Raw genomic sequence first — 11340 nt, 5'->3', positions numbered from 1 at the left:
AAATAAATAAATAAATAAATAAATAAATACGAAGGAGGACCAGCAGGTGGTGTGGTGGTGAAGGCACTGGCCTTCTCATGGCCGATCATGGTTCCAGTCTTGAACCTGGCAGCTTGCTTTCTCACTTTCCCTCTCTCTATTTCTGTGTACGTGTGTATCAAATTAAAATAAGTGAATGAGCTCTTTCCCCTGGCTGGCAGCGCGGAGGCCGCACGATGCCTGGAGTAAAAGACGTGAACCAGCAGGAGTTCGTCAGAGCTCTGGCAGCCTTCCTCAGAAAGTCCAGAAAGCTGAAAGTCCCTGAATGGGTGGACACTGCCAAGCTGGCCAAGCATAAAGAACTTGCTCCCTGTGATGAGAACTGGTTCTCCACACGAGCTGCTTCCACAGCATGGCACCTGTACCTCCGGGGTGGCACTGGGGTTGGGTTCATGACCAAGATCTATGGGGGACTGCAGAGAAATGGTCATGCCCAGCCACTTCAGCTGAGGCTCCAAGAGTGTGGCCCGCCAAGTCCTTCAAGCCCTGGAGGGGCTAAAAATAGTGGAAAAGGACCAAGATGGGGGCCGCAAACTGACACCTCAGGGACAGAGAGATCTGGCCAGAATCGCCGGACAGGTGGCAGCTGCCAACAAGAAGCCTTAGGACAGGTGATGCTAGGTTAATAAATTGCCTCATTCGTAAATACACACACACACACACATACACACACACACACATACACACACACACATATGTATACATTAATTATTTATTTATTTTATTATTTAAGTTTGCTGTGGGACATGTTTGCTCACCAGAGAGAGACAGACAGAGAGAGGAAAAGTGAGAAAGCATACCACCAGGTCCAGGACTTGAACCACAGTTGACCATGTGGAAGTCCAATATCTCAAACACCATGCCACCTGCTGACCCCAATATTTAACTTTTGAAAAACTTTAATATAGGGCACACACACATGAAAGTGAGAGAGAGAGAAAGTAAGAAAAAGGAGTACCCTTCACGAGTCTGGTCATGCCAGAATCCCCTCCTTCCTCCACCCATGAGATCTTGAGCACTCACACATGTGCCTGACATATTCCAGGCTGAAACCATGTGGGATCCAGCTTCTCTTGAGTAGCACTTTGCTCCTATAGCACAGAGCTGGCCCCTGGCTGCTTTTAATATTTTCTCTTTATAACTTGTTAATTCTATTTATTCTTTTTTTAAAAAAGCATTTTATTTAACTTTATTTATTATTATTATTTTAATATTTCCAGAGAGAGACAGAGAGAAATAGAGAGAGGGACAGTGAGAAAGAAAGCCTCCAGGTCCAGGACTTGAACCACAGTCAGCCAGGTGGGAGTCCAGCGCCCTTAACCAGCACACCATCTGGTGGCTCCTTTCATTTTATTTATTCTATGAGTGAGAGAAAGACAGAAATACAGTATTCTCAACAGGATTCTGATGCCACAGTCTACCCTCAGTTTCAGCCAACCCAGATTGTGGACATTCATGGCTGAGAGCACTCAGGGATGTCTCTGTACTTGAAGCAGCAACCTTCCTGGGAGGTTCTGCCTCACGGAGAGTTGTGTTTCACCTGTGTGCCACTATCTGACACCACGTAACATATTTTAAACAGTTTGCTGGGACCAGCAGTTAGCATAATGGCTATGTTGCTGGACTCCCATGTAGTCGACCATGGTTCGCGTCCTGGACCCGGTGACTTGAAACTCACGCCGCGTGTGTGTGCGTGTGTGCCCAAGATCCTGAGAGGAGAATGGAGGAGAAGGGATTGCAATGTGGCCATCCCCCCTAGGGGGTGATTTCTCTCTATCTCTTTCTGTCTGGCAAGCACACGCGCCCTATGGCAAAAATCTCTGAAAAAAAAAAAAACAATTTGCTTACTGTGCTGCCTTTGTTTAATTATCTTCATGTTTCCTGTGCTTAGAATTTTTTTTAACTTCTGAAACTCTTTCTTTTATAGTTGTTATCAAATTTGGGGACATCGTGGCTATTATTTCTTTACAAATTTTTTCTTTCTGTCATCATTACTGCATTTCTTCAGGGCTCCAGATATCTATATAGGGCCACTTGAAATGGTGCCACCACTCGCTGATGATCGGTTTCTTTTTGCACCACAGACTTATTTCTGTCTAGGTTTCATTTTGCATGATTTATATTGCCAGGGTTTCAAGTTCACCCTTGCTTTTTCTGCAATGTCTAATCCATTGTTAGTCCCCTTCAGTGTATTTTCCATCTCTGTCATAGTTATTTTCATCTCTAGGAGTTCAATTTGTGTCTTTTCCATGTCTTTCTACGTCTCTGCTTCACACGTTCAATCCTTCCTGTGGATCGGGGTTTCTCAAACTCAGCACTGCTGAGATTTGGACTGGATAGTCGGTTGCTGTGGGAGGCCGTTCTGTGCATTGTGGAACATTTAGCAGTATACCTGGATTCTACCTGCCTTGTGTCAGTACCACCTCAAGATGCGGCAACAAAACCATCTCCACACATTGCCAAATGCCTGGGGTGGGAAATCAGTCACTACTGAAAACTAGTACTCAGCCCGGCCTTGCAGCACAGCGTCTGAGCATTGTGCATTTGAAGCCAGATCCTAGGTGGCTGACTGCAGTTCCTGACCTGGGCTCCTGGCCTGTGGAACTTGAAAACCACACCAGGCACATGTGCATAGGTGCCTAACATCCTGACAGGAAAAAGAAATCGAAGGAAAAAGGATTGCAGTGTGACCACACTCCAGTACAGGGGAGTGCTTTCTCTCTTTCTCTCTTTCAGGTGAGAGTATACCCTCTAGCCAAAAAAGGAAAAGAAAGAAAGGAAAAGAAAAGAGAGAGAGAGAGAGAGAGAGAGAGAAGAAAAAAAAAGAGAGAGAAGAAAAAAAGAGAGAGAGAGAGAGAAGACTAGTACTCTAGGGCTAGCCAGGTGGTGTGGTGGTTAAAGCAGTGGATCCCACATGGGATCCACTGTATGAATCACGTCCTGGACCCAGCGTCTTGAGAAACAGGCTGAGTGTGCATGTGTGCTTAAAATCCTGAGAGGAGAGTGGAAGAGGAGGGATTACAACATGGCCATCCTACCTTGGCAGTGCGTTCTCACTCTCTCTCTCTGGTGCACTTGCATATCCTATACCAAAGTGAAAAAAAAAAGATTTTAATTGAATAAAGGAACCAAACAACCAAATATAAATCATGGCCTTTGACTGGATTATAAATTGGGAGGGAGGAATACTCTAAATGTTGAAATATAATAAATACAGTTATAAAAACTTCCTTTAATGTCTTTGTCTACTAATTCTATCATCTGTATTCCTTTTATCCAGTTTCAATTGATTGATTTTTCTCCTAATAATCCCTGCTTCTTTCCAGGTTGTATATTAGGTTGTTGAGAAAGTCATGACATATTTTTCTATGCAAAAATGTGTCATGATTTTCCCAATGATCCAACAGTTTCTTATTAGATGCCAGACATTATGAATTTTATTTTCTTATGGGCTTTATATTTTTATACTCCTACAAATATATACTTTTTTAAAAAAAGCTTTCCAGAAGGAGTGTCTGCTCACTGGAGAGAGAGAAAAAGAAAGGGAAAGTGAGAAACCAACTTTCCCCTCAGAGAATGGTTGTTCCACAATCCCTCCTTCTCTATTTCTCCTCCTTTTAGGAGTTTTGGGCACACACACACACACACACACACACACTCATTGTGTTTTTCAAGCTGCTGGGTCTTAGACTCAAACTATGTGGTTCACCATGTGGAATCTGGCCTTCTTAACCATCAGGCCATGGACTGAACCTCTATAAATATTTTTTAACTTTGTTCTGGGATGCAACTGAATTATACAGAAAAAGTTTGATCTTTTCATGTTTTACATTTAGGGTTTAAATGGTAACCGAATAACATTTACTCTAAGGCTAATTTTGGTCCAGTATTGAAGAAAGACCATTCTGAATATTCCAATATCCAATGAATTATGAGATTTTCCAGTTTGGTTGGTGGGAACTGGCCATATTCCTGACCCTGTGGGAGCTCTATAAGTGTTTCTGTCCATGGTCTAGTGTGATTTCTTCTGTCCATGGTCTAGTGTGATTGATGTGCTGATAAATATTCAACTAAATTTGTTTTTTTTTAATAAAATTATTTTATTTAACTTTTATTATCCATTCATTTATTTATTTAAATTTTAGCAGAGAGTGAGAAAAAGAGAGAGTGAGAAAGCAAACCACCAGGTCTGGGACTCAAACCAGGTCGGCCATGTGGGAGTTGTGTCCTTAACCACCATGCCACCTACCGACCCTTCAGTTGAATTCTTAATTGAGTGAGACCTCTGGGCATTTTTGGAATATTTTTAGAATTCTCTCTTTCTCTCTCTGAGCAGCTTTCTCCTTTCTGATACTTTGTTCTGCAAACTCCAGCAGTTTTGGTGTCTCCCAGCTCCATCTTCTCAACTCAGGGAGGTGACTGGGTCCTTCCTGGGTTCCACTCTGCGGTGCGGCCTGAACACTCCAGGCACTGAAGTGGAACCGTCAGTAGGCTCGCCTGACTTGCTTCCCCTCTCTCAGGGACCAATGTCCTTCATTGTCTCCAGTCCAACATCTTGAAAATCATTGTTTCATGTATTGGATTGTTGGAAAAGTCATGTCGTATTTTTCTATGTTTTTCTATATAAAAATGTGTCGCTACTTTTCTGACAGCCCAATATTTTTGTCTGAAATTTCTAGTTGTTTCAGGCAGAAGGGAATCTGGTCTCTGTTACTCCATCTTTAAAATAAATCTGCACTACACTAACGTTTTTAATTTACCTGGAATTTATGAGTGTTAAACTTGCTGAGTTATTGAATTTCCAAGAATGACTTTACTTTGTTCTCACTCTTGATTGAACAGTGTGAATGGAAATAAAATTCTACACTTAAAAAGAATTTCTCTACAAATTTTGTACACTTTTTATTTGAGCATCCAACGTTGTTGATGGAAAGTCTGATGTTTGATTCTTACTTCTTGGTAATTTTTTTTTTTCTTTCTTCAGGATTTTAGAATCATCACTTACCAAGTGTTGTGAAATTTCACAGTAATCTATCTAAGTATTGGTTACTAAAAATTGTATCTGTGAAATTACAAGTTTGGCATTAGTTGTATAACTTAACTACAAAATAAATAAATATATAATAAGATAAAAAATTTGTCCATGCCACATAAAATCATCTCTAGTACTACTAGTGTTAGGTCTACCACCTTTTGGGGAACTTTCTTTGCTACTGTTCATGAGAAGTTTAAGAAATTGTAATAAACTTACTAAACTGTATGAGGGTGCTTCAAAAAGTTTATGGAAAATGGAATTAAAGTATAGTTTTGTGGTGGAAAATTGAAATCCACGCATAGTTCTTTCATAATAGGCATTTCATATGAATTTATTGAAAACTTCCCCCCTCCCATACCCCATATGTTTCCTACAGGTCTTATTTTTTTCATTATTTTATTGAACTTTATTTATTTATTTATTTATTTTTCATTTGACCGGAGAGGGACAGAGGAACAGAGAAAGAGAGAGAGAGAGAGAGAGAGAAGGTGAGAAAGCAAGCTGCTGGGTCCGGGACTCGAACTGCAGAGTCCAGCACCCTTAGCCACCATGCCACCTGCCAGCCCCTCCCACAGGCCTTATTAACAATGATGATACTTTAGATTTCTATTAAACTCAGTGCAATGTGTACCACTTCTTCTCTTATCCATTCCACACTAACAAACATCATTGGCCTCTTTGGCAACCGCACACTTACCAGGTATTCCCAGAAAGATTCCATAGTAGACTATTGGCTCTTCGACTCACTTTTTCCCTCTTGCTAAGTCCCTAGGGACTGATCTAATGCTCTTTAACCATCCCCCCTCTTTTTTTTTTCTTTTTTTCCCCTTTCTTTTAATAAATGAAGCCTTTGGAATTGTTTTTCTTTTCACCTAGAAGCTCCACTGGCAGGTTGATGCCCTTGTATGGTATCCAGTGATCACTGCTGAATCCCATCCTTACTGGTATTTGCTCCTTGGAGGTGAAAAAATAAATGTTTTATAAAGCTCAAATTGGCCTTATCAAACAAAACATCTGCTAGATCAGTGAATGACTGGTGACAGCAGGAGACAGCAGTGCTGGCCTCTCCAATAGAAGTCACTGCAGTTAATGGAAGCTATTATGGGAAAATTCTGGCAAGAAGTTTTCTTTCTCTCTTTTTTTTTTTTCTCCTTCAGACAGCTAAAATTTTTTTTAAAGAAAAAATGTATTCAGTTGCTAGGGTAACTGTGGTTTCAAAACTACCGTAACAAAAGCCAGATATCACATATCAAACTACCAAATTGTTAATTTGACTGGTACTTTAAAATAACTACTTGAAAGAGATGTTTGCTCTTTATCTAGCAGTAGAGAATCAAGGAAAGGGGGGAATAGGAGAAAAATGAAGGAGGAAAAGGAAACTGGTAGATTCATTTAAGAAATGTTTTCGCCTTGCTAAATATTTGTTGGAAATAAAAATCTCTGTGTTATGGATATATTTGCGTGCAGAAATTATTTAGTCAGATTTGAAACATAAGGAGCATACTGGGATATCCTGTTTTTAATTTCTCTTTCTGAGTTTTAAATGAAGAGTTTTCAGTGGGTACTTGATAAAGGAACTGGTTACTCTGGGGAGTCACGCATGTTCTGAATCTTTTATGGGTGATTGTGTTTTTCCTGTGTCTTGCTTTTCATCGCTTGATTTAAAAGAAATATAATAAAGCTGGTAAGTGCTTGAACTCAGGAATTAAAGCTTAAACTGAATTTCCTTTCTATCTTCTATTAAATTCCTTTCATCTCTCTGAGCCTGTTTCTTCATTTATAAAAATGATACCAGGACAAAAGTCTTGCCTTCAACAAATAAATTTCAAGAAAAAAAAAAAAATAAGGAGAAAAGCCTCATGTAAAAAATAAAAAATGAGGAAGAGTGAAAGTAAATTAAAAGAGATTTAAGAGGCATATCAACTAAATGCCATGTGTGGATATTGAGATCTAATTTAAAAACAAAATTGTAAGAAATAATTTTTGAGATAACTGGGAATTCTTGAACACTGATTAGATATTTGATAATATAAGGTAATTATTTCAAATGTGTTTAGGTAGGATTATACCATGATTTTGTGGGGCTTTTTGAAAAAGAATGATCTTTTAACATTTTGATATGTCTTAGAAATTTACAAATAAACTGACATGATGTATGAGATTTGCTTAAAAATGAGACTGGAGGAAATGGAGGGTTGGCCAATGACGTGGTGGTTAAGACAGCTAGATCCCACATAGTCAGCTGTTCAGTTTGAGTCCAGGACCAGGGGCTTGAAAAACATGACAGGTACATGTGTGTGCATGTCCAAAATCCCAGGAGGAGAATGGAGAAGGGATTACAGCATGGCCATCTTCCCTAGAAGGTGCTTTCTCACTTTTCTTTGCTCTCCCCGCCCCCATCTTTCCAGTGAGCCTACATATACCGTAGCAAAATAGAAAAAAAAAAAAAGGAAGGAAGGAAAGGAGGGAGGAAGGAAGGAAGGAAGGAAGAGAGGGAGGGAGGAAGGAAGGAAGAAAGAAAAAAAAAAGAAATAGGTTAGAGATAAAAACAAGTTTGGCCATGAACTGATAATTGATGCTGTGTGATGGACATAGAAGAGTATTAAAATATTCCCTCTATTTTTAAACTACACATTTGACATTTTCTATAATCTTTAAAGAAAAAATATCAGTAGCACTTACCTGGTAAAATTATTGCATGAGTTAAATGAGATATAGAGTGTAAAGTCCTTGGCAGAGTACCTAGCATATAATAAAAATTGCTCAGTAAATTTTAGCTGCTGTTATTAAGGACAAGTCTTCCTCTTTCACACATGCAAGACTATGAAAGCCAGACATAACTTAACTACAAAATAAATAAATATATAATAAGATAAAAAATTTGTCCATGCCACATAAAATCATCTCTAGTACTACTAGTGTTAGGTCTACCACCTTTTGGGGAACTTTCTTTGCTACTGTTCATGAGAAGTTTAAGAAATTGTAATAAACTTACTAAACTGTATGAGGGTGCTTCAAAAAGTTTATGGAAAATGGAATTAAAGTATAGTTTTGTGGTGGAAAATTGAAATCCACGCATAGTTCTTTCATAATAGGCATTTCATATGAATTTATTGAAAACTTCCCCCCTCCCATACCCCATATGTTTCCTACAGGTCTTATTTTTTTCATTATTTTATTGAACTTTATTTATTTATTTATTTATTTTTCATTTGACCGGAGAGGGACAGAGGAACAGAGAAAGAGAGAGAGAGAGAGAGAGAGAAGGTGAGAAAGCAAGCTGCTGGGTCCGGGACTCGAACTGCAGAGTCCAGCACCCTTAGCCACCATGCCACCTGCCAGCCCCTCCCACAGGCCTTATTAACAATGATGATACTTTAGATTTCTATTAAACTCAGTGCAATGTGTACCACTTCTTCTCTTATCCATTCCACACTAACAAACATCATTGGCCTCTTTGGCAACCGCACACTTACCAGGTATTCCCAGAAAGATTCCATAGTAGACTATTGGCTCTTCGACTCACTTTTTCCCTCTTGCTAAGTCCCTAGGGACTGATCTAATGCTCTTTAACCATCCCCCCTCTTTTTTTTTTCTTTTTTTCCCCTTTCTTTTAATAAATGAAGCCTTTGGAATTGTTTTTCTTTTCACCTAGAAGCTCCACTGGCAGGTTGATGCCCTTGTATGGTATCCAGTGATCACTGCTGAATCCCATCCTTACTGGTATTTGCTCCTTGGAGGTGAAAAAATAAATGTTTTATAAAGCTCAAATTGGCCTTATCAAACAAAACATCTGCTAGATCAGTGAATGACTGGTGACAGCAGGAGACAGCAGTGCTGGCCTCTCCAATAGAAGTCACTGCAGTTAATGGAAGCTATTATGGGAAAATTCTGGCAAGAAGTTTTCTTTCTCTCTTTTTTTTTTTTCTCCTTCAGACAGCTAAAATTTTTTTTAAAGAAAAAATGTATTCAGTTGCTAGGGTAACTGTGGTTTCAAAACTACCGTAACAAAAGCCAGATATCACATATCAAACTACCAAATTGTTAATTTGACTGGTACTTTAAAATAACTACTTGAAAGAGATGTTTGCTCTTTATCTAGCAGTAGAGAATCAAGGAAAGGGGGGAATAGGAGAAAAATGAAGGAGGAAAAGGAAACTGGTAGATTCATTTAAGAAATGTTTTCGCCTTGCTAAATATTTGTTGGAAATAAAAATCTCTGTGTTATGGATATATTTGCGTGCAGAAATTATTTAGTCAGATTTGAAACATAAGGAGCATACTGGGATATCCTGTTTTTAATTTCTCTTTCTGAGTTTTAAATGAAGAGTTTTCAGTGGGTACTTGATAAAGGAACTGGTTACTCTGGGGAGTCACGCATGTTCTGAATCTTTTATGGGTGATTGTGTTTTTCCTGTGTCTTGCTTTTCATCGCTTGATTTAAAAGAAATATAATAAAGCTGGTAAGTGCTTGAACTCAGGAATTAAAGCTTAAACTGAATTTCCTTTCTATCTTCTATTAAATTCCTTTCATCTCTCTGAGCCTGTTTCTTCATTTATAAAAATGATACCAGGACAAAAGTCTTGCCTTCAACAAATAAATTTCAAGAAAAAAAAAAAAATAAGGAGAAAAGCCTCATGTAAAAAATAAAAAATGAGGAAGAGTGAAAGTAAATTAAAAGAGATTTAAGAGGCATATCAACTAAATGCCATGTGTGGATATTGAGATCTAATTTAAAAACAAAATTGTAAGAAATAATTTTTGAGATAACTGGGAATTCTTGAACACTGATTAGATATTTGATAATATAAGGTAATTATTTCAAATGTGTTTAGGTAGGATTATACCATGATTTTGTGGGGCTTTTTGAAAAAGAATGATCTTTTAACATTTTGATATGTCTTAGAAATTTACAAATAAACTGACATGATGTATGAGATTTGCTTAAAAATGAGACTGGAGGAAATGGAGGGTTGGCCAATGACGTGGTGGTTAAGACAGCTAGATCCCACATAGTCAGCTGTTCAGTTTGAGTCCAGGACCAGGGGCTTGAAAAACATGACAGGTACATGTGTGTGCATGTCCAAAATCCCAGGAGGAGAATGGAGAAGGGATTACAGCATGGCCATCTTCCCTAGAAGGTGCTTTCTCACTTTTCTTTGCTCTCCCCGCCCCCATCTTTCCAGTGAGCCTACATATACCGTAGCAAAATAGAAAAAAAAAAAAAGGAAGGAAGGAAAGGAGGGAGGAAGGAAGGAAGGAAGGAAGAGAGGGAGGGAGGAAGGAAGGAAGAAAGAAAAAAAAAAGAAATAGGTTAGAGATAAAAACAAGTTTGGCCATGAACTGATAATTGATGCTGGGTGATGGACATAGAAGAGTATTAAAATATTCCCTCTATTTTTAAACTACACATTTGACATTTTCTATAATCTTTAAAGAAAAAATATCAGTAGCACTTACCTGGTAAAATTATTGCATGAGTTAAATGAGATATAGAGTGTAAAGTCCTTGGCAGAGTACCTAGCATATAATAAAAATTGCTCAGTAAATTTTAGCTGCTGTTATTAAGGACAAGTCTTCCTCTTTCACACATGCAAGACTATGAAAGCCAGACCATGAAAGGTGCTGCAGACTGCAGTGGCCTTTTTTTGTTTTTTTCTAGAGGGTGCTTGCCAGAGAAAGTGAGAAATCACTGGGGGGGGTGGGGGTGGGGGACAGACACAACCCAAGCCCTCCGCCTCCATTCTCTTATGGGGATTTTGGGCATGCATGCACATGTGCCCAGTGTATTTCCAAATCACCAGTTCAGGACTTGAACTGCTGAGTAGGCCATGTGGGATCCAGTGCTTCAACCTCCACACCACCTGCTGGCCCTGGAGTGGCTAATCTTATTCACTCCAAAACAGGTAGCTGCTAGCTTGTCATTGCAATCATCTTCATCCAATCGGACTCCTTGCCAGGCCTTGTGCTTCCCACACAAACACACTCAAATTCTGTTTTACGGTGACTGTTGGCTTTGTCTTCAGTTTCACAGTAAGTTTAAGCTGGGAATGCTATTTCAGTGGAAAATGGGAGGTAAAGAGGTTTTTTAGCTCAACTGTTAGTAAGTATGGCACACGATGCTGGTGATTTTCCTAAATAATTTTATTTAACCTTCATAACAATCTTTTCGAGTGGAAATTATTAGCCATATTTTAGAGAGGAAGGAACTGACAAGTTTCAAGGCCTTCCCAAAATCACAGCACACTCCCCCAGTGGGCCTTAC

This window comes from Tupaia chinensis, unplaced genomic scaffold, assembly GCF_000334495.1.
Source record: "Tupaia chinensis unplaced genomic scaffold, TupChi_1.0 Scaffold000314_1, whole genome shotgun sequence".
NCBI classification, from domain to species: Eukaryota; Metazoa; Chordata; class Mammalia; order Scandentia; family Tupaiidae; genus Tupaia; species Tupaia belangeri.
The sequence above is the reverse complement of the archived record's forward strand: the minus strand, read 5'-3'. Positions refer to the sequence as shown.